This window comes from Rattus norvegicus, chromosome 11 (assembly GCF_021556685.1).
Source record: "Rattus norvegicus strain SHRSP/BbbUtx chromosome 11, alternate assembly SHRSP_T2T, whole genome shotgun sequence".
Classification (NCBI taxonomy): domain Eukaryota; kingdom Metazoa; phylum Chordata; class Mammalia; order Rodentia; family Muridae; genus Rattus; species Rattus norvegicus.
Genome location: NC_141544.1, coordinates 95,883,065 through 95,903,691, shown reverse-complemented (window position 1 = coordinate 95,903,691; position 20,627 = coordinate 95,883,065).

Below are 20,627 nucleotides of genomic sequence, written 5' to 3'. Positions count from 1 at the left end.
TATATTTTTAACACTCTGTGTTAAAAGTTCCCAAGGGCCCAGAGCAGTGATAGATTCCTAAAGCTAGGTCCTGAGACTCCATATCTTAATTATTCATTCAACATTGACCTCATTGCTGCTGTAGGGTTCATCAGAGTGGGCATAGTAAAATACCCCAGCAGCCCTGACCTAGTCAGTGTTCTGTCATTAAAATAAACTACCTGTGGCAAGTCAGAGGCTTTGAAAAGGGTCACTTTGTTAAGTTTGGGAGGTCTGAAAGTCTAGCCCCATTCATTTGAGCTCTTGTGAGGGCAGGACGGACTGGAGAGCCATTCACAATCCCAAACTCCCACAGGCTAAATGCCCTAAAATGCTCCCACCACACCCTACCTTTCCAAGGTCTCACCTTTCCCAATAGGATCATCTTAAGAATCAAGCCTTCACACGAGGGTCTTGGGGAACCAAGCCACAGTAAGCCCTTTAATGTAGCCACTGAAGCTAGAAGAGTCAGAGGTGCACAGGAGAGCAGCCAGGAAAGGGTGGGATGGGTCAGCCTGCTGTTTAGGGCTCGAGGAGGACCATAGACCAGGGCCAGAAACAGACCCCCATCCACATAGCCAGCAAAGAAATGGGGACCTCAGCTCCACAGTTCCAATGAACTGAGTCCTGCCAACCAAGTCAGCTCTGAAGTAGCATCAGCCCTAGAATTTCTAGGAAAGAAGATGGCCTTGAGACACTTCGACAGAAACAAGGTTGCTTTGCCAAAGCCTAACAAAACAAAAACAAAAGGTAAATAAAACCAGGAGGACATGGAGAAAATTTAATCCAGCAACATGGATGCTTTGGCAAGGGATCATATCCAAAGATCTTCTAGGTCTGTGTGATCCAGCTAGAATGCAGACTCTCTGGATTACATACAGTATGATCTGACCGGAACACCAACATGCCCTTCGTGCACACCTTTACTCCCTAATAATGAAGGTAAGTTTAGTTTGTAGAAGGAAGAAGCCATGTTTGAAAGAGACATCTAATTGAGGGATAGACAAAGTGACAAATCAGAAATATTTGACAGAATGAGTCAGAGATAGGATATGCCCAACTCACATGAGAATAGCACAGGAAAGAGGGGTTACTTGAGAGAGGGAGGAGAGAGAGAGGGAGGGAGGAGAGAGAGACAGAGAGGTGGCAGGGAGAACAAGACACAGGTGAGGACAGAGGCGTCAGAGAATGGAGCTAAAAGATTAGAACAGATTGCCAAAGCTAGTATGAGGCCACATCGATTCAGTGAGAAGCTGAGAGGAGCCGGATAGAATCAGTCAGTTTGGAAGATTAGATTATACAGAGGCTGGAAACTTCCAGGTCTAGACCTAGGGATAGTTAGAACAGAGGGAAAAAAATGCTCTCAGCTAGTGAGTCTACTGTAGAAACTTCAGCCAACCACTGTTACCTTCCACCTTCCAAGTGAAGTGTGTGTGTGTATGTGTGTGTGTGTGTGTATGTGTGTGTATGTGTGTGTATGTGTGTATATGTGTATGTATGTGTATGTATGTGTGTATATGTATGTGTGTGTACGTGTGTGTACATGTGTGTATGTGTATGTGTGTGTATGTGTGTATGTGTGCGTATGTGTGTACGTGTGTGTGTGTATGTGTGTATGTGTGCGTATGTGTGTACGTGTGTGTGTGTGTGTGTGTGTGTGTGTGTTATGTACGTTTGTTTGTTTGCTTGCTTGAGGCAGAGCCTGTGTAGTCCTGGTTGAGCTGGAACTTTCTATATAGACCAGGCTGGCTTTAAACTCTAGAGATCTTCAGCCTGCAGATATCTCCTGAGTGCTGGGATTGAAGGTGGGGGCTGTCACTCCTGGCCCTGTTGTTGTTTCTCACCCCCACCCCCCAGGGCTGTTGGTTCTGGGAACACAGAGCTACTGTTGGACCTTGGGAAGCTCATTTCCAGCCTTGAGCATCCTAGTACTCTGAGACTCCAGGTAGCAGCTGTGGGGGCAGCTAAGAGTTTAGACATCATGCTGTCTGCGTGGTTGCCCTCAATTTCTGGGTCTGTCTCTGGAGGGGTGCAGAGGGGTTCTAATCAGCAGGAGCCAGCTCTCTACAGTCCTGCCCCAGGTACAGGCCTCATCTGCTGCAGGATCACTGGTAGCAGAGCTGGGCTGAAGCTTGAGAAGGAGACCAGAGGGGTCTGCTGTGTGCCCTACCGCTGACTTCTCCATCATTTCCATTTATGTTTGTTTTGTTGTACAGATGATAGTTGCTGGGCATGGTGGTGCAGGACTGTGTTCCCAGCACCCTGGGAGGCAGAGGCCAGTATGGTCTATAGAGCGAGTTCCAGGACAGCCAGAAATGCAGAGAAGCTATTTTGGAAAAAGCAAAACAAAACAAAAAGTTGCACTTGAGGAAGAAAGTGGAAAGTGAGGAAAGTAAATCCAGCACTCAAGAAGGAGGCAAAGGCAGGACAGTAACAAGTTGGAGACCAATCTGCTCTATATAGAGAGATTTGGTTATAAATAAATAAAAAAATGTACTCGAATACATTTATTGTTCCCCTGCAGCCCTGCTCCCTGAATGTGGCCTCTCTAAATTAATATTGTTTCTGATTCATATGGTGGTTAATTCTGTAGCTGTAAAGAGTATGTCCTACATCTGGATTTTGTCAACAGTACAGAACTGGGAAATGCGAACAAATAAGGTAATGTCACCTTGCCTCCTCTCAACTTCCCAAAGTACTGGTTTAATTTACTGTAGCCCATCATTTTGTAAGGACAGTCTACTGAGCGCTTGCCTGAGGTACGGATTTTCCGCCGTTGGGGATCTGAGAGGTTTGTGGTGGAACCTACAGATAGCATTTACAACCATCGCTCTAGCTCATTTCCTTCCCAGGACTGTGGGCTGAACCTAGGGCCTTGCATGTGCCACTCACTGAGCTGTCTGCTGGCCCAGTCTCCAGTTGATTTTGATGCACCCAAGTTCCAGTTCGATCATCCTTTTGTGCTTCGTAACTGTGTTCACCTGTCTCCTCTCTGTAACAAAAGCAACTGAAGAAAGGAGAACGTGGGGCTAGAGAGATGGCTCAGGGGTTAAGATGGCTGCTCTTCCAGAGGTCCTGAGTTCGATTCCCAGCAACCACATAGTGGCTCACAACCATCTGTAATGGGATCTGATGCCCTCTTCTGGTGTGTCTGCAGACAGCGACACTGCACTCATACATAAAATCAAAAATACATAAGATGTATGTTTCTTAGAGTGTTGTGTATGTTTGTGTATTGCCTGAATACATGTAAGTGTATCATGTGCACGCACTGTCCTCTGAGGTCAGAAGAGGCATCAGATCTACTGAGCTAGGGTTTGGATAGCTGTGAGATCCCTGCTGGAAATTAAACCCAGACCCTTTGCAACAGTCAGTGCCTCGAACTGTGAAGCCATTTCTCCAGCCCCTGTTTTCTTTTTCATTCTATGTGGGACCCTAACCCATGGGTCGGTACCACCCATACCTGTATCCACAGTGGATTTTCTCTCCTCTGTGGAAATACCCTCGAAGACAAGCTTGAGGTGTATGTCTCCAGTTCTATCTCCTCCACCTTTTCTCAGTCTCTCTGTCCCTCTCTCTGTCTCTGTCTCTCTCTGTCTCTCTCTGTCTGTCTCTGTCTCTGTCTCTCTCTCTCTCTCTCTCTCTCTCTCTCTCTCTCTCTCTCTCTCTCTCTCTCCCTCTCTGAAGACTAGGTTTCTCTATGTACCGTTGGCTATACTGGAACTCACTCTATAGATGAGGCTAGCCTCAAGCTCAGAGAGCTGCCCGCCTCTGCCTGCCTCCTGAGTGTTGATGAGACTAAAAGTGTGCGATACCACACCCAGCTTAGAAGCCTTTTTTTTTTCCTTTGCTTACCCAGTTCTATATTAGCTTATTTTCAATTGCTGTAACAAGATACTTAAGGTGGGGCACTTCAAAAACAAAGGTTCATTTATTCTACAATTAAAAAGCTGAAAATTTGACTGAGCCTTAGGTAGGGGCCTTTGGAATCACTTGATTGTGGATAGCATGGGGTGAGAGCACTTGCAAGAGATCCTAGAGATGAGTTTATAGGTGAAACGAGAAGCCAGAGAACAATTTAGGGGTAAGGCTCCCTTTCCTATTGCTCCCAGATTCCCATGGCAACCACCTTAATCCTTTCAAAGGCAAGATCCTCCCCTCCTCCCACCCCCACCTTCTTACCAACTCCTACCAGGCCCAGAGCTTTAATGGTCCCACTACATTTTAATTCTGCCCACAGCCACTGGGGGCTGAGTCAGACCTTCTCAGAGTACACAAGCGTCCCAGGGACTCTGTTTTGCTGTCCTCACAGCTCCATGTAGCCTCATCGCTGTGGTAGTCTTAGGGCTCTAGCACTATGAACTCCCTTCCAGGCCTTCAAAGGCTTTTCCCCATGTTGCTTAGGCTGCTGCTCATGTCCATGGTCTCCTCCATCCGGATGCCTGTCTCCAACTTGTTGGTAAACTATTTGTTCCTCTTGGTGACCCCCCCCCCCCAGCTTCCTAGGAGGGTGGCCTTGTTTCCTGTCATCTTAGGCTCTATGGTCTCCTTCACTCCTGGCTTGGTGCACCCGAGGCTGGGATGAAAACAGGTAAGCAAGTCATGTGAGCAGACGCAGCCTTCTGAGCAGTGTGAGGTTCATTCCACAGAGTGTGCTGCAGGTCAGTCTGGCCAGGACCAGTCATGAGCTAGGGAGTCTCCATCTTGTGTATCTTGACGAAATAGGAAGAGCAGTGGCATGGAGCAGCTTGTGAGTGTGCACGCTGAGCCTTGCCAGCCTGAGAGAGGAGGGGGTTTGCAGCCTGAGAGAGGAGGAGGGGGAGGGCTGCAGCCTGAGACAAGAGCCTGGGGAGGGGTGCAGCCTGAGAGAGGAGCATGTGAGTGTGGATGTCCAGCCCTGCCAGCCTCCTGGGGAGGGCTGCAAGCCTGAGAGAGTGGCCTTATTCTCCTGGCACATTATGGCCTGGCCCTGGATGCCCAGCTCTGGTTTCTGCTTTGTTTGGGTAAGACTGACCCAGGCCAGCCTGGGTGCCAAGTCCTGAGACCTGGACAAAGGCAGGGAGAGCAGATAGGATCTGGGGCTCAGCTCCTGGGAACTGTACTGGTGAACGCCCTGTGCTTATACTGACTTCCTGCTCCTGGGACCTCCGTCTGGCAAGTAGGGCGAGGCCACGATCTGGGGGTAGGGAGGTTGGGGAGGGGCATCACGGACTCTGCACACCAGGGACAGAGCACTGGGAAGCTACAGTGTGAAGTGGGGTTAAAAAAGAACAAACTGTTTCTGGTGTCGGATGGGAAGGGGGCAAAGATACCAACCTCGTATGTTATTTAACCTAGATGGTGGACCACAAGTCTCTGTAACTCCTGATGTTTCCCTTTGTCCTCCAACACTGCATGCACGCATTGGTACACAGACATTAATGCAGACAAGAGCACATACAAATAAATGAGTAAATAAATATTTCAGAGAGAGAGAGAGAGAGAGAGAGAGAGAGAGAGAGAGAGAGAGAGAGAGAGATGGGAGATAGACATAGTATATAGAACAGACAAGAAGACAAGACAGGAGAATGGGGAATAAAAAACAAATGACACAAACACACCAGTTGAAAAAAGATAAGAGTTGTCCTACCTTTAATCTCAGTACTCAGGAAAGAGAGATAGGCAAATCTCTGTGAATTTGAGGCTATCCTGGTCTATGTAGGGAGTTCTAAGCCAGCCTGAGATACATAGCAAGATCCCATCTCAAAAAACAAAACAAAACAAACCCCCAGGAAAAAACCCAAAACAACAATAAAAACAAACAAACAAACAAAACAAAGGAACTAGAAAGGAGCTTGTGGGGACAGAGCATAGGATATGACAAATGAACTCAAATGCACCTGTAAGCACAAAACATGAACGACCAATTACTCTAGGTAAAGAAAAGATTGCAGACGGTAATGGATTTACACAATATCTTATTTTATTTTATGCTGCTAAATCAAAATGTTTGAGACTTGTTAATTTACACAGATTTTTTTCTCAAGGTTTGAGAAGGCCAAGAGTGTGGCTCTAATGGCTGGCTAACCAGTGAGCCCCATAAATACCCCTGCCACTCCCTTCCCAACACAGACCACATGTAACTGGGCTTTAGGCTACTTTCTGGGGTTCTTTTTCTTATCCCCCTTCCCAACCCTTCCAACCCCCCAACACTAGGTAGGAGAGAAAGAAGGTTAGAGGGGAAAGGGGTTGTCAATAAGACTCATTCCAGATGATTAAGGGAGTCAGGTTCCTTGGGGCAAGTTTGATCTTCTTTAGGATATCTCTAGCCAGCAACCAACTAACCAGTAACAGCCATTGGGGCTCTAGAATTTTTATACACTCTAAAAAAATTCCCTAGAATTCCAAACATAAACTGTCTGCAGCTAGCAAAATCACTCTCCTGCCAGAGCAGGAAACAATGGCGATCTGTTGCTGTGGTTTATCTGTAGCAGCCTTATATCCCACACCTGCCATTGTGGTTTGAATAAACTTGGCTCATGAGAAATGGCACTATTACTAGATGTGGCCTTCTGGAATAGGTGTGGCCTTGGTGGAGGGAGTATATCACTGTGTAGGTAAGCTTTGAAGTCCTATGCTCAGGCTTTCCTCTGTTCAGAGGAGACCTTCCTCCTAGCTGCCCATTAGACAGTCTCTTTGGCTACAGTCAGATCAAGATGCAGAACTTTCAGCTCCTTCTGAGCAATCCCAACTTAGATGCTGCCATGCTCCTGCCTTGATGATAATGGACTAGACCTGTAAGCCAGCCCAAATTAAATGTTGTCCTTATAAAAAGTTTCCTTGGTCATGGTTCACAGCAGTAAAACACTGAGACAGAAATTGGTACCAGGAGTGGGGTATTGATGTGATAGACCCGATCATGCCTTTGTTTGGAGGAATGTGAATTCGGGAACTTTGGATTTGAGAAATAATGGAATGCTTTAAATGGGGCTTAATGGACCAACCTAGTAGAAATAAGAAAGACATTGGTGGTGAGGGTGCTTTGAACTGTGCAGCCCTTGTTCTAGAGGTTTCAAAGGAGAGGAATTTTAGTATGTTGCTTGAAGATCATTCTTCTGATGTTTTGGTGAACAATGTGGCTGCTTTTTGTCCTTGCCTGAAGAGTCTGCCTGAGGCTAAGGTGAAAAGATTCATCAGATTAATTGTATTGACAAAGGAAGTCTTCTGGGAAGTGTTTTCTGAGAGCACAAAGAAGCTATATTCCAGAGATAGCCAAAGTTGTTCCTTGTGCTGCAGCTGGACTTGGTAATGTGTAAGAGTCACCCAGGTGGTACTGGTTTTGAAGTCATGAACTTGTCATGGAGAGCAACTGAATCTTGGTACTTTGTGAGGCCATGGAAGGCCATTGGTGAAAGTGCAGCCTGAGTTGCAGTTGATGGCCCAGGACCGAAGGGGTCATGCAAAGAAGTTGAGGCTTAGCACAATGAAGGGATACTATGAGAGGCTATTGGTGAAGCCTAGTTACAACGGAAGACCCCATTGTATTGGAGATGCTAGTACCATGGGATGACCACCAAGAATAGCAGCAGAATGTAGTCAACCAGAGCCTAGAGTGCTACAGAGGGCAGAGCTGGAGAAGTGACCTAAGCCCTTAGGAGAAGCCCAAAAGATCATGTGTGGATCCCAGACATTGGAACAAGAAACTGTGAAGTTGAAGTTGCCTTGGAGACCCCAAGATGTTAGAGATGTCAGAGCCATGGAATACCTGCCAAGGTAAGCTGCTAACAGGGAGTGGAACCAGCCTAGGAGAACAACGTATGTTGCTGCTGAACTGTGCTGCAGTCAGCAAGGCAAAAAGGAATTGATCTGAAGAGTGCTTTGACATCAGGCCTGGAGACACAGAGTTTGGAGTTGGAGTTTGTCTAGCTGGCTTTTGGTCTTGCTTTGGTCGTATTTCCTCAATATGACATGGTATATATGGGATGGATATATATATCTCCTGTGACATTGGAGGTTTGTGGTCTGCTTTTTAATTTTTATCTTACAGGAAATTACAGTTAAGCAGTTAGATGAGTCTCAAAGAAGACTTTAAACGTAGACTTTTAACGTTGTCGTAACTGTAATAGACTACGGGACTTTTGAAGTTGGAGTAAATGTATTTTGTATTATGCTACGGCTAGGTGTTGAGGTCTGAGAGTCCCTTCACCAACCACACAAACAGTGATCTCAGTTAGACGGGGATCGTTTATTGAATGTACACCCTAATAGTGATCGGATCAGGGTCATAGCTAAGGCTATGGCAATGAACATCTTTCTCTGTCAGCTTTCAAAACAGACAAAAAACAACAACACAAAAACTATAGTGAGTTCATAGGCAGATGCAGGAAGTGCTGCTCAGTGGTCAGCTCTAACTCAATCCATTTTAGACCTAACAGTTCATACTGACCTTTAACTTGATGGGTCCTACGTAAAGCTTTGTGGATCTTCTTACGATTAACAAACCTCATACAGAACATACAGGACAGAACAGGGTATGTGGTCAGCATGACCCTGCTCTGAGTCAAGCCACTTTTTCATGTCAGTGACTGGCAGGTATGAAACGAAATGGCTGCAGCTGTGCCTGCACTGTTAGGAGGTGCAGCCTTATTGTAATAGGTTTGGCCTTATTAGAGGAAGTGTGCCATTGGGTTTTGAGATCCTGTGCTCAGGCTCCACCTTGTGCAGAAGAGACCCTTCTCCTGGCAGCTTGAGAGAGTCTCTCCTGGCTGCAGTCAGATCAAGATGCAGAACTCTTAGCTCCTCCTGCACCATGCCTGTCTGGACACTGCCATGCTCCTGCATAGATGATAATGGACTGAACCTCTGACCCTCTAAGCAGGCCCCAATTAAATGTCCTTTATAAGAGTTGCCATGGTCATGGTGTCTGAGAAGTAAAACCCTAACTAAGACACATGGAATTAAAACAAAAACGTAGTCTCATAACATTTCTATGCTTTCAAAGAAATGAAAACCCTTACTACACAACAGTGCACACTTCTGTTTGGGTTGAGGGAGTTCAAGAGGGGGACTGGGTCACACTGGGCAGAGCTTGAGCATAGGAGACCTCCAAAGCCTGCCCTCATGGTGCCCCACTTCTCTCAACAAAGCCACATCTACTCCAACAAGGCCAAGCCTCCTAATAGTGCCACTCCTTATGGGCCAAGCATTCAAACACATGAATCTATGGGGGCCATTACTTTTGGAACCACCTCAGAACCCATCTAAAGAATATAATGAAGAAAGAAAACCAATATTAACTATTGTCCTCCATGTGCACATGCATGCATAGGTGTGCATAGGTGTGCACACACACATATGCATGCATCTGAAGGGAATATTTGTAAAAATTAAAATCCAAAGCTATCAACAACAATCATATACATGTTTCTGTGAGGAAATAGCTTTCAGTTTTCTGAGGTAAATTCCCAAATGTGCAGTTGCTAGATTGTGTGATAGTATACGTTTAGCTTATTGTTTTTAGATTTATTACTTTATTATGTGTATTATGAGTGTTTTGCTTTCTTGTATGTTTGCGTATGCCTGATGCCTGCAGAGCTCAGAAGAGGGCATTGGATCCCCTAGTACTGGAGTTACGGATAGTTGTGAGCTGCCATGTGGGTGGGGGAACCAAACTCGAGTCCTGTGCGAGAGTGGCCAGTGATCTTAACTAAACACTCCCAACATGGAATAGGAAACATATCCTGTAGCCCAGCCCAGGTCTCTGTCCATTTGTCCATTTGCCTCTACCAGAGTTTCAGACCTAACCCAAATCCACATCCTTTCCTCTCCCCCACCCTGCTCCATCCATAACAAACTCAAAACTAACAAAGGAAGTCCGCGTGCCCAGATCTCATCGCAGGGATGACAACAATAGGAAAGACCAAGTCAGTATCTTCCCTTCCAAAGGTTGCCAAGGAGAGTTACCTAGATAAACTCTAGGACACAGACGTTAAAAGACCCCCCTTGACCGAAAAGTGTCCGTCTGCTGTCTGGGTTATGGAGAAAAACCAAATCACAGAAAGGTAACCATTTCAAGTCAAGTTTACAAGTAAATAGAAAGGAACCTCATGTGATAAACTGGACCAAGAGAGTGTAAGCCAAAACCTGGTCAATGAGTATAGCAATATGGGCATAGAGGAGGGAAGACCTTGTTTTTGATAGTGACATTTATCCGGACCAACTCCTGCTTGCTTCTCCATGAGAAGAGGCTTTGGCCCACCTTGCAGATTGTATGATATAATTCATGAAGGTCTTTCTGTTTTCATAATGGTGATATCTGACAAGATGGGCTTTCAACTAAAACTAATGAGAAGAGATGAAGAGAGAGAGACTTCATTTTAATCAAGGGAGGAGTTAACCAATAAGATGTTAGTATTCTAAACATATACGCACCAAACTTGGGGCATCCAATTTCATAAAAAAAAAATCTATTATTGGAATTAAATACACAGATTAACATCAATCCATTAATAGAAGGTGGTTTTAACACCCCGACTTTTTCAACAGAGAGGTCATCTGAACAAAAAATAAGCAGAGAAACAGCAGAATTCACTGACAACGTACATCAAAAAGACTTAATGTAACTATGGAATATTCCGTCCAAACACTGTAGAGTACGCAGTCTGCTGAGCAGCATGTGGAAGCTTTTCTAAAGTAGACAACATCCTGGGACACACAACAAACCTCGACAAACTCAAAAGACTGAAATCACTTCCTGTATCCTATGTGACCACACGAATTAAAACAAAATTGACAACAGAAAAACCTGTAGAAAATTCACAAACTTGTGGAGATTAAAGCAACTCACTATTGAGTGATGAATGGGTCAAGGAAGAAATTAAGAGAGAAATAAAACTTTCCTGGGATTAAAGGAAAATGGAAACACAACGAAACCTCTAGGACACATCAAAAGCCGTCCTTAAGGGAAAGTCACAGCTCTACATTGAAAAGTCAGAAAGAGTGCAAATACGGTTTAATGATGCAATTCAAACTGTTGGAAAAAAATAACAAAGAACAAACCAAGCCCAAACCTAGTCAATGGCAAGAAATAATAAAAAGCAGAACAGAGGGGTTGGGGATTTAGCTCAGTGGTAGAGCGCTTGCCTAGGAAGCGCAAGGCCCTGGGTTCGGTCCCCAGCTCCGAAAAAAAGAACCAAAAAAAAAAAAAAAAAAAAAAAAGCAGAACAGAAACCAGTAAAATAGAGACAAAGGAAATAATACAAAAATCAACAAATCTAAGGGCTGCCTTTCAAAAGCGAAGCAAAACTAAGAGATCTTTGGCTCAAGTAACCAAAAGGAAGACCGAGAGGAACAAAATAACCAGCATCAGATATGAACAGAGAAATATCATAACAGACACCAAGAAAATGGAGAATATTATAAGGGATGGTATAAATACCCAAGCCACATACAGACATAACAACAAGAAAAGAAAACTACAGGCCAGTATCCCTGATGAACCTAGACTCAAGAATACTCAATATATACTTGCAAACACAATACAGACATACACCAAAAAGATTATACCCTGTGATGGCTTGACTATGCTTGGAAGGAGCACTATTATGAGGTGTAGCCTTGTTAGAGGAAGTGTGTCACTATGGGGATGGGTTTTGAGGTCTCCTAGTCCTCAAGTTCTGCCCAGTGCCAAAGAGACCCTCATCCTGGCTACCTGTGGAAAACAATCTCTCCTGGCTACCTTCCTATGAAAATATAGAGCTCTTGGCTCCTCCAGCACCATGTCTGCCTGTACTATGCCATGCTTCCCACCTTGATGATGATGGACTAAACCTCTGAAACTGTAAGCCAGCTCCCATTAAATATTTGCCTTTATGGGCCGGAGAGATGGCTCAGTGGTTAAGAGCACTGACTGCTTTTCCAGAGGTCCTGAGTTCAAATTCCAGCAGCCACATGATGGCTCACAACCATCTGTAATGAAATCTGATGCCCTCTTTTGGTGTGTCTGAAGACAGCTACAGTGTACTTATAATAAACAAACAAACAAATAAATAAACACATCTTTTAAAAAAAATTTGGCTTTATAAGAGTTGCCTTGGTCATGGTGTCTCTCTCAGCAATAAAACCCTTACTAGGACACCCATGACCAAGTTGACTTTATCCCTGAAACACAGGGAGGGCTCAACATACAAAAAAAAAATAAATACAATAAATCACAAAAAAAGAGCTTGAAGACAAAGATTACATGATCATTTCAACAGATGCAGAGAAAGCCTTTGACGAAATCCAACATGTCTTCATTAGAAGCCATAGAGAATGCAGGGCTAGAGAGAACATATCAACACAGTAAAAGCAGTATTTGAGAATCCCACACCCAATGCCATAAATTGAGAAAAATCTCGAAATCCTCCAAAAGTCAGGAAGGAGACAGGGATATCCACCATCCTTACTCTTTCTCAACATTGTGTTCAAAATAGTAGTCGGGGAAATAAGGCAAGAGAAGGAAATTAAAGGCATATAAATAGGAAAAGAAGTCACACTGTCCTCGTTTGCAGATGATGTAATACTATACATTAGAATCCTAAAAATTCTACCAGAAAATTCTAGAATGATAATCAAATGCAGTGTGGCCAGATACAGAGCCAATAGACTGAAGCATAAATCAGTAGCTTTTCTACATACAGACACCAAATATCAGAGAAGGAGATCACGGCACACTCATACTCAGAACAGGCCCAGTGAAAAGAAAAAAATCTAGGAAGAAGTCAACCAAGGAAGGAAAGGATCTCTGCAGGGAAAACTTGAAGCCTCTGAGGAAAGGGATAGAGAAGGACAGGGACTGTTAGAGTTTACATTTTGAAAATGACCATTCTACCAAAAGCTATTTACACATTCCATGCAATCCCAATCAGAACCCTATCTCATTCTTCTCAGAAATAGAAAAGAAAAACTATTCTAAAATTCACATGAAACCACAAAAAGACACCAAAGATAGCCAAAACAATCCTGGCTGAGGGTGGGGAGGGGTGATACTAGAGAGATTATCATTTCACATTTTAAGATGTATTTCAGAGATATATTAATAAAACCAATATGGTATTGGCATAAAAACAGACATGTAGACTAATGGAACAAGATCGATGACCCAAAAATGAGTACATGACTTCGACCACTTCATGTTTGATAAAAATATTCAGTGGAAAAAAGAGAGCATCTTCAACAAATGATGCTGGGAAAGGTGAATGTCACATGCAGAAGGTTGCAGTTGGAACTGTATCTATCCCCTTGCACAAAAACTAACTCCAAGCGGATCAAAGACCTAAACCTGAGACACTGGAACTTCTAGAAGAAAACATAGGCAGTGCCTACATGATATAGGTGCAGGAAAAGACTTCCTGGATAGGGCTTCGTTTGCACAAGAATTAAGGCCAACAATTGATAAGTGGGACCTCATAAAACTGAAAAGCTTCTGCACAGCTGAAGAAGCAGTGAAGAGGAAGCCCATAGAACAGGAGAGAATCTCTGCCAGCTGTCCATCTGACAAACATTTATTATCCAGAATATATAAAGTATTTAAAAAACAGACAAAGAAAGGAAGGAAGTGAGGGAGGGAGGAAGGAAGGAAGAAGAAAGTAACAGCAAAATAGGTCTGGGACCTGAACAGAGAGTTCTCAAAAGAAGAAAAAAGAATGGCTAAGAAATAATTCAAAAATGTTCATCATTCATAGCAATTGGGAAAATGCAAATCAGAACAACCACGAGACTCGATCTTACCCTAGTCAGAATGCAGAGACCAACAGAACAACCAACCACACAATGGAGAGGATGTGGGGGAAAAGAGAGCCACCATTCCCTGTTGGTGGGGTTGCAGCCACTATGGAAATCCATGTGGAGAATTCCAAGAATCTAAAAATAAGTCTGCTACATGCTTGGCTATAGCATCCCTTGGCATATGTCCTGAGGACTCAGTTGCCTGCCATTCAGTCAGACCCTTGCTCAGCCATATACATTGCTGCTCTATTCACAAGAGTAAGGACATGAAGACAACTTAAGTGTCCTACAACCAATGACTGGAAATGAAGATGAACATGTACACTGTGGAAAACTATTTAGCTATGTAGAGAAAATGAAATCATGAACCTTGTAGGTAAATGGATGGGATTAAAAAAAGGTCATATTGAGCGAGCTAATCTCGGGCTTGGAAAGACAAACGCCACAGGAGGTTCCCTCCAGATCTTCAGATGTGAATAATGGAAAAACGTAAAACTGGACCATTGCCAGGAGGGGGAGTTGAGGAGCAATGGGGGGGAGTGGAAATAGAGTACAAGTAATCTGATGGGGGAAACAGAAAAAGGGGGAAACCTTAGGCAGGTAAATACATAAGCAGGCAGGAAGAGGGAGAAGGGGAATGGAAGGATGCATGATACGAGGGAAAAGGGAAGGGGGCTCCTTGTGCAAGTAGGAGGGAGACAAATACAGGAGAGAGAGAGGGAGGGAAGTAAAATAGAAACATGGTTGGCAGAAAGTCACAAAGAATCATACTATTATTTACCTAAGAAATAATTCATGTAATTCGGCACGTAACTATACATATATAGTTTTAGCGAACTCTTCTCATCTGGGCTGGCAGCCCCTTCTTAAAGAACCTAAGACCTCATAACAAAAGCCTCAATACCAGAAATGAGAGGCCCTCAGTGGTGGTTTGGATGACAACAGCCCCCATAGGCTCATCTATTTGAATGTCTAGTCCTTAGTTGGTGGGAGTTGAGAGGAATATGAGGTGTGGCCTTGCTGGGGGAAGCGCATCACTGGGAGTGGACCTTGAGGTCTCAAACTCTCACACCAGGCCCAGAATCTCTCCCTCTCTCTGGCTGTGGATCAGGATGTAGCTCTGAACCACTGCTCCAGCATCTGCCTGCGTGCTGCCGTGCTCCCTACCATGAAGATAATGGACTAAACCTCTGAAACTGCAAGCCAGACCTCAACTCAATGTTGTTTTATATGAGTCGCTTTGGTCATGGTGCCTTTTCCCCAATAGACCTCTACCTAAGATACCTTCTTTTGAGTTGTTGGCCAGGCCTGTCCAAGAGACTCCCAAAACATGCAGCCTATTGCTGCTGCCCTTGGTTACTGCTGAAGTCACCATGCACTTCAGAAACAGAGGTCCAGAAGCCCCTGAACTGAAACTGACCTGAATATCCCCTCCCTAAAGACTATGGCACCAGGAGGCACCATGCCAACTTCCAAAGAAAAGAGGCAACCAACAAACCTATCCAGCTACACCAACCACCAGCATGACAACATAACCCTAAGGATGCAGTAGTGATACACATGCCTTGGCAGTAACCAACAACTTTCTAATTGGACTTAAGACCCATTCAGCAAGGAGACCATGCCTGATACTGGAAACGTAGCTAACTTCTCACTGTTTGTAAAATCAGGGGCTATTGGAAGAAAATCTACAAGCACTACTTTTCTTTTTTTTTTTTTTTTTTTTTTTTTTTTTGGTTCTTTTTTTCGGAGCTGGGGACCGAACCCAGGGCCTTGCGCTTCCTAGGTAAGGGCTCTGCCACTGAGCTAAATCCCCAGCCCCAAGCACTACTTTTCGAGCCCAGCACAATCCCTAACAACCCACAGGTGAAGTGTAGTCTTCACTCTTTGCAACCATTGGAAACCACATCAGAGAAACACTGTGCGCACTGTGTGTTCAACTTAGCCAAGTTTCTTGGTGGCAACATTTTACAGGTGGGATTTTCCTCATTCTTGACATCACTGTGTTCAACTGTCTCCTATCGCCCCTTCCTGATGTCACCACGTTAAGTGTTGTCCCTATTTTGCAAATGAAAACCACAATGGGTACTGCAATACTTTTGCTTCAATTATGAAACAGCTTAGACAATGGAAAAGGAGGAAAGTCTGTTATATGCACCAAACGTTTGCTTCTCACATTCCTGCTTGCTAATATCTTGGAGTTCTTTTTACGTGAAAATATCTGAAGAACTCATATAAAGAAAATAAAACAGCATATAGTTAACACATTTAAGGCATGACTATTGAGGCTAGAGAGATGGCTCAGTGGTGAGGAGCACTTAATGCTCTTGCAGAGACGTCTCACAACCTTCTGTAACTCTGGTTCCAAGGGATACAACACCCTCTCTTGGCCTCCTTGGATACCAAGCATTCACACAGTGGACAGGCAAACACGCAGGGAAACACCTCTACACATAAAATAAAAATAAATCTAAATCTTAAAGAAAACCCCACAGTTGTCCATTTTCTATATTCACGGAGTAGCAGCAGGACATGTTTTTAAGTTAACTTTCTAGGTTAGCATACAAAGTACCAGGCTCCATTTTGTTTTACCTCTGTAATGCTTGTTTTGAGCGGATTGTAACAATCTTTGGTGTGGTTTCCATGTTTCTTTTACTTGCCATTGTTCAAAGTCCTTGGATGTGCGGCTGTTGTGATATTAAAGGAACCTAGTGAGCTTATCTACTTGAATACTTGGCCCCCAGCTGGGGGCAGTGTGTGGGGAGATTTGGAACCTTCAGGAAGTGGGGTCACTTAGCTAGAGGAAGTGGGTTACTAGGGCAAAGCTTTGAGGGTCACAGACTATCTCTGTTTCCTGGTCTGCTGAAGTAGAGCAGTTTCCATCACCCCATAGCCATAGAGACAACTGCCACACACCTTTGCCCTCATGATGGACTCCCACACACCCCTGCAGCCATGGTGACAGCTGCTGTAGGCCTTTGACTTCAAAATGGACCGCATCCCTTCGAAGTGTAAAGCATAAGTAGCAACTCCCATGCATCCCACAACCATGGAGGCAGCCATGGAGTCACATGACCTTGCCATCATGATGACTGTATCCCCGGAAAGTTTGTATACGTTTTCCGTAAGTTCCTTCTTTTCAGGTATTTGGTCGCACTGATAAGTCCCAAGCACAGTGGGCTTACAGTGTTTAACAAATTTACAAAGTTTCAATTAGTGTCTCCTCAAGCGTGTATTTTTCTTCTCCCCTGCCTTTTTTTTCTAGAATCTTTACCTGACCACTGACCTGTCTGAGGTGTCCTGGAGCTCAGCTTTCTCCCCATGGTAGAGTTCTTCTATGTGGGCTTCTTTTGGGACAGTTCCTAGTTTTATGTCTATAGGTCCATTAACCATATCTTTTGCAAAACTGCCAGATACTTGTTTTTTTGTTTTGTTTTCTTTTGTTTTTTTCTTTTCTTTCTTTTCTTTCTTTTTTTTCTTTTTCTTTTTTTTTTTTTTTTTTTGGTTTGCTGTAGGGTCTCACTATATAGACCTCTAACTTGCAATCATTATGCCTCAGTATCTAAGAGCTGGGATTACAAATGTGACCACCATGCCCAGTGAATTAATAAACTTTTGAAACTGGGGTTGCACGATGCTGATTATAGGCAATAACAAGGTGGCATCAGATAATAATATCAGTAATATAACCTCCTATATACCAAGAATTATGAGTAAGGACACTGATAATAAATAGTATTGTTTATACTAGAAATGTATCACTTGTACAGGCTGGGTATGTTGCTCAGGGTAGAGTACTTGTCAAGGGCAAAAGATAACCTTTCATTAATCGATGCCTTGCAGGTAAATGGCTAAGTAACTGGCTGAACGTAGCCAGCCTGCTGCGTCTACAACCACAGATTGAACTAACTGCGGGTGAAAATATTTGAAGTCAGGTGTGGTAGCATATACCTTTAATCCTGGCATTTGGGAGGCAAGTGGATCTCAAGGCCAGCCTGGCTTATTTACCAAATACTAGACAGCCAGGGATACATACTGAGACTGTATTCTGGAGAGGTCAGGCTGGACTGCCTGGAGACTCCATCCAGTGTGGACCTGGAAGGGATAGGGGATGGTACAGGACCCCACCATCTCAAAACTCTCCTGCTCACTGAAGCACAGTGACCTCTGATGGCACCTACCTGGGCCTGAGGTACAATGAACCACGAAAGTCAACTGAGCTAATGAGTGACTTCAAATCCCTCTCTGGCCCCCAGGAATAGTATCAGGTCTCTGGATTGCCATTAGACTCTCTTGCAAGGTTGTAACCCTCAGATAGGGGCTACAACACCGTGAAGGGGAAAATGAAGTGCAGAGAAGCCAAGTCCTTAGTTCAAAAAGAAGGGGGAGTCAAACTCCAGACCTGCTCTAGGCTACAGAAAACACCCATGCCAACTGAGGGTAGGCTGCAGGGGGCGGGTGGGATTGGGGAGGGGAGCCCATGCCTCCCTACTTAGATTACCTTGGGTTCCCAGCTCAACGGCCAGTGACATGAGGAAGGTTCTCAAGATGCTTCCTTTGGGCCGGTGAGAGCCTGAGTTTTTGGTTTCCATCAAGTAATGGCTCTGGGCAAGAATGCTGTCGTACTGTAAATATCTGCTGAACTTGGGGGAGGCATCCTGGACCTGAAGCTGAAAGATTGAAGGCTGGTTTGTTTTTTTTTTTTTTTCCCTTCCCTCACTCCCTTTGAAATAAAGTCTGTTTGCTTAGAGTTTCCCAAATCCAAGCCCCAGGAACCTGGAACCTAAATTTAGATTGCCATGGAAGGTCAAAGGACCCCCTCAGGGCAGGGTCAGCCAGCAGCTGCTAGAGATAAACTTTGCTTTTCTGCAGACTCAGGCCTTTCTCTCACACAATTAATAGGATCCTGTGCCATTTCCCCTGGGAGAGCAGAACAATAGCAGAGCAGGAGCAGGTGGCCTGCCTGGCAAGCCCCCTACCACCCCAGACTCCCTGTCCCTTTGCTGCACTCTGCTATGCTGACTGCCTTCTGCTGCGAGGTCAGGTCCACTGGGAGCTTTGTCCCACCTCTAGGGTGATTTACTTAGTTTTAGTTTGTGGTGCTGGTGATGGAACTTGCTAAGCAAGTGTTCTACCCCAGAGTGACGTTGCCTAGCCCAAATGCACCCGTACACAGACATCTTATACTTGGATTTCCAACTGCTCCCTGGGATCTTCTTCCTGGACTACCCACTGCGATGCCATTTTTTTAGAGAGCCCTCTGCTGCTTGCCTTTCTACCTGGTACTTCCTTTGTATTTTGTTTATTAAATGGCCTGTGTTGCGTGCTCTGGTGGAGATGGTGTCTAGTGCACACACACACACACACACACACACACACACACACACACACACCCCACACACAAATCCCCAAGGAAGGAAAGCACTTTTCTTGGGTCTGGGATGGTCAATTGGACCACCTTCTGTCTTGAAGAGGATTGAGGGAGCAATGCCAGCCCCTGGCCGTCCTTTTCTGGATAGGTTCTGGTTCCTCTGCATGCTGGGGAATATGACATCTGAGGTTCCACTGGCAACTCCTAGAGCTACTGTGAGGCTGTTACCAAAGGTATGTGAACTTTCTTGGACCACTCTTGGTGTCAAGCATCAGTACCAAAATGGTGGGGAGGGCAGGCAGAAGGAAGAGGAGCATGTCCTGTTGTTTGTAGCCCCCAACTAGTTGAAAGGAGCAAACTGCCTCTTGTCTGGGACCCAGATGATCACTGTATTCTCAAGACACCAGTAGGAAAGCCAACAGGCAAAAGCTATCCTGGCTTGGACCTTCTGGGGCCTGGGTGTAGAGGGATATTCTCAGATGTGTGCATCGGTGTGTCCTTGCAGAACAGCAAGACAGACAGAGAAGCTAACAGCAAGACTAGTTCAAGGCCCAGAGGAAGATGGATCTGGTTGAAGTATGAAATGTTTAAGTGTGCTCCTGGCCTCCCAAGTCAGTTTCAACCACTCACGGTCACCTAAGTCTAGTCTGCTCCCAGGATCCTGTTCTTTGTCAGTGAGCAATGAGAGCCGTAGAAGATCACAGGCAAGGGCCTGCAGGAGTAGCCTTGTTAGGTGATCTGAAGAGGCTTCAGAAGTTGCTCCAGGAAGACACCATGGAACTCGAAGGGAGGGGTCTGGCAAAACAAATTTCTCTGGACCGGAGCAGGGGGAGCAGGACTGAGAGGTTGGGCCTTGAGTTTTACACCCACTGAGAGAGGAGAAGGGTCTGCAGAAAAGCAGAGGTCTCCAGAAGGTGGAAGGCAGCAGACAATATATGATGGCTGGAAGGAGGTACCAGGGAGAGTTGGGTGAGGACAAGGAAGGGTGTGTATGTGAGGCTCTCCGTATGCCCAGGCAAGGTATCTTATTCTAAACCCGGTTCCTTGTAGGGTGGAACAGGCAATGGTCTGGCCCATTGACCTCTAGCTCAGAGCCATCTTCGGGAGGAAGCAGGGGCCTATAAATGGAGAGATTTACTAAAATCTCCACATCTGTGGCTGGCCTCACCAATGTCATCCTTTCTCTAAAGATGCTCAGAGTTCTTTAGAGCAGAGGAAATCAACAAAACAAAACCCCAACCAGAACAACAAGAGAATGAGGACAACAAAGCCCAGCTGGAGTCCAGGCTTAGCAGGAAACAAAGGGAGCAGGGAGGAGAACACTGGAAAGAGGCTGGCGCTCTAGTTTGGTTGTGGGCTGTGGGGCCTGGTGCCCCCACCTGAGCCTCAGGGACCCAGAGCGCCTAACCCAGTGGACCTTTCAAAAAATGGCTGGACCATTGTGCAGAAGAATGCCCGGAAATCCCGCAGCTCCCTCCTCCACCGAGGATGG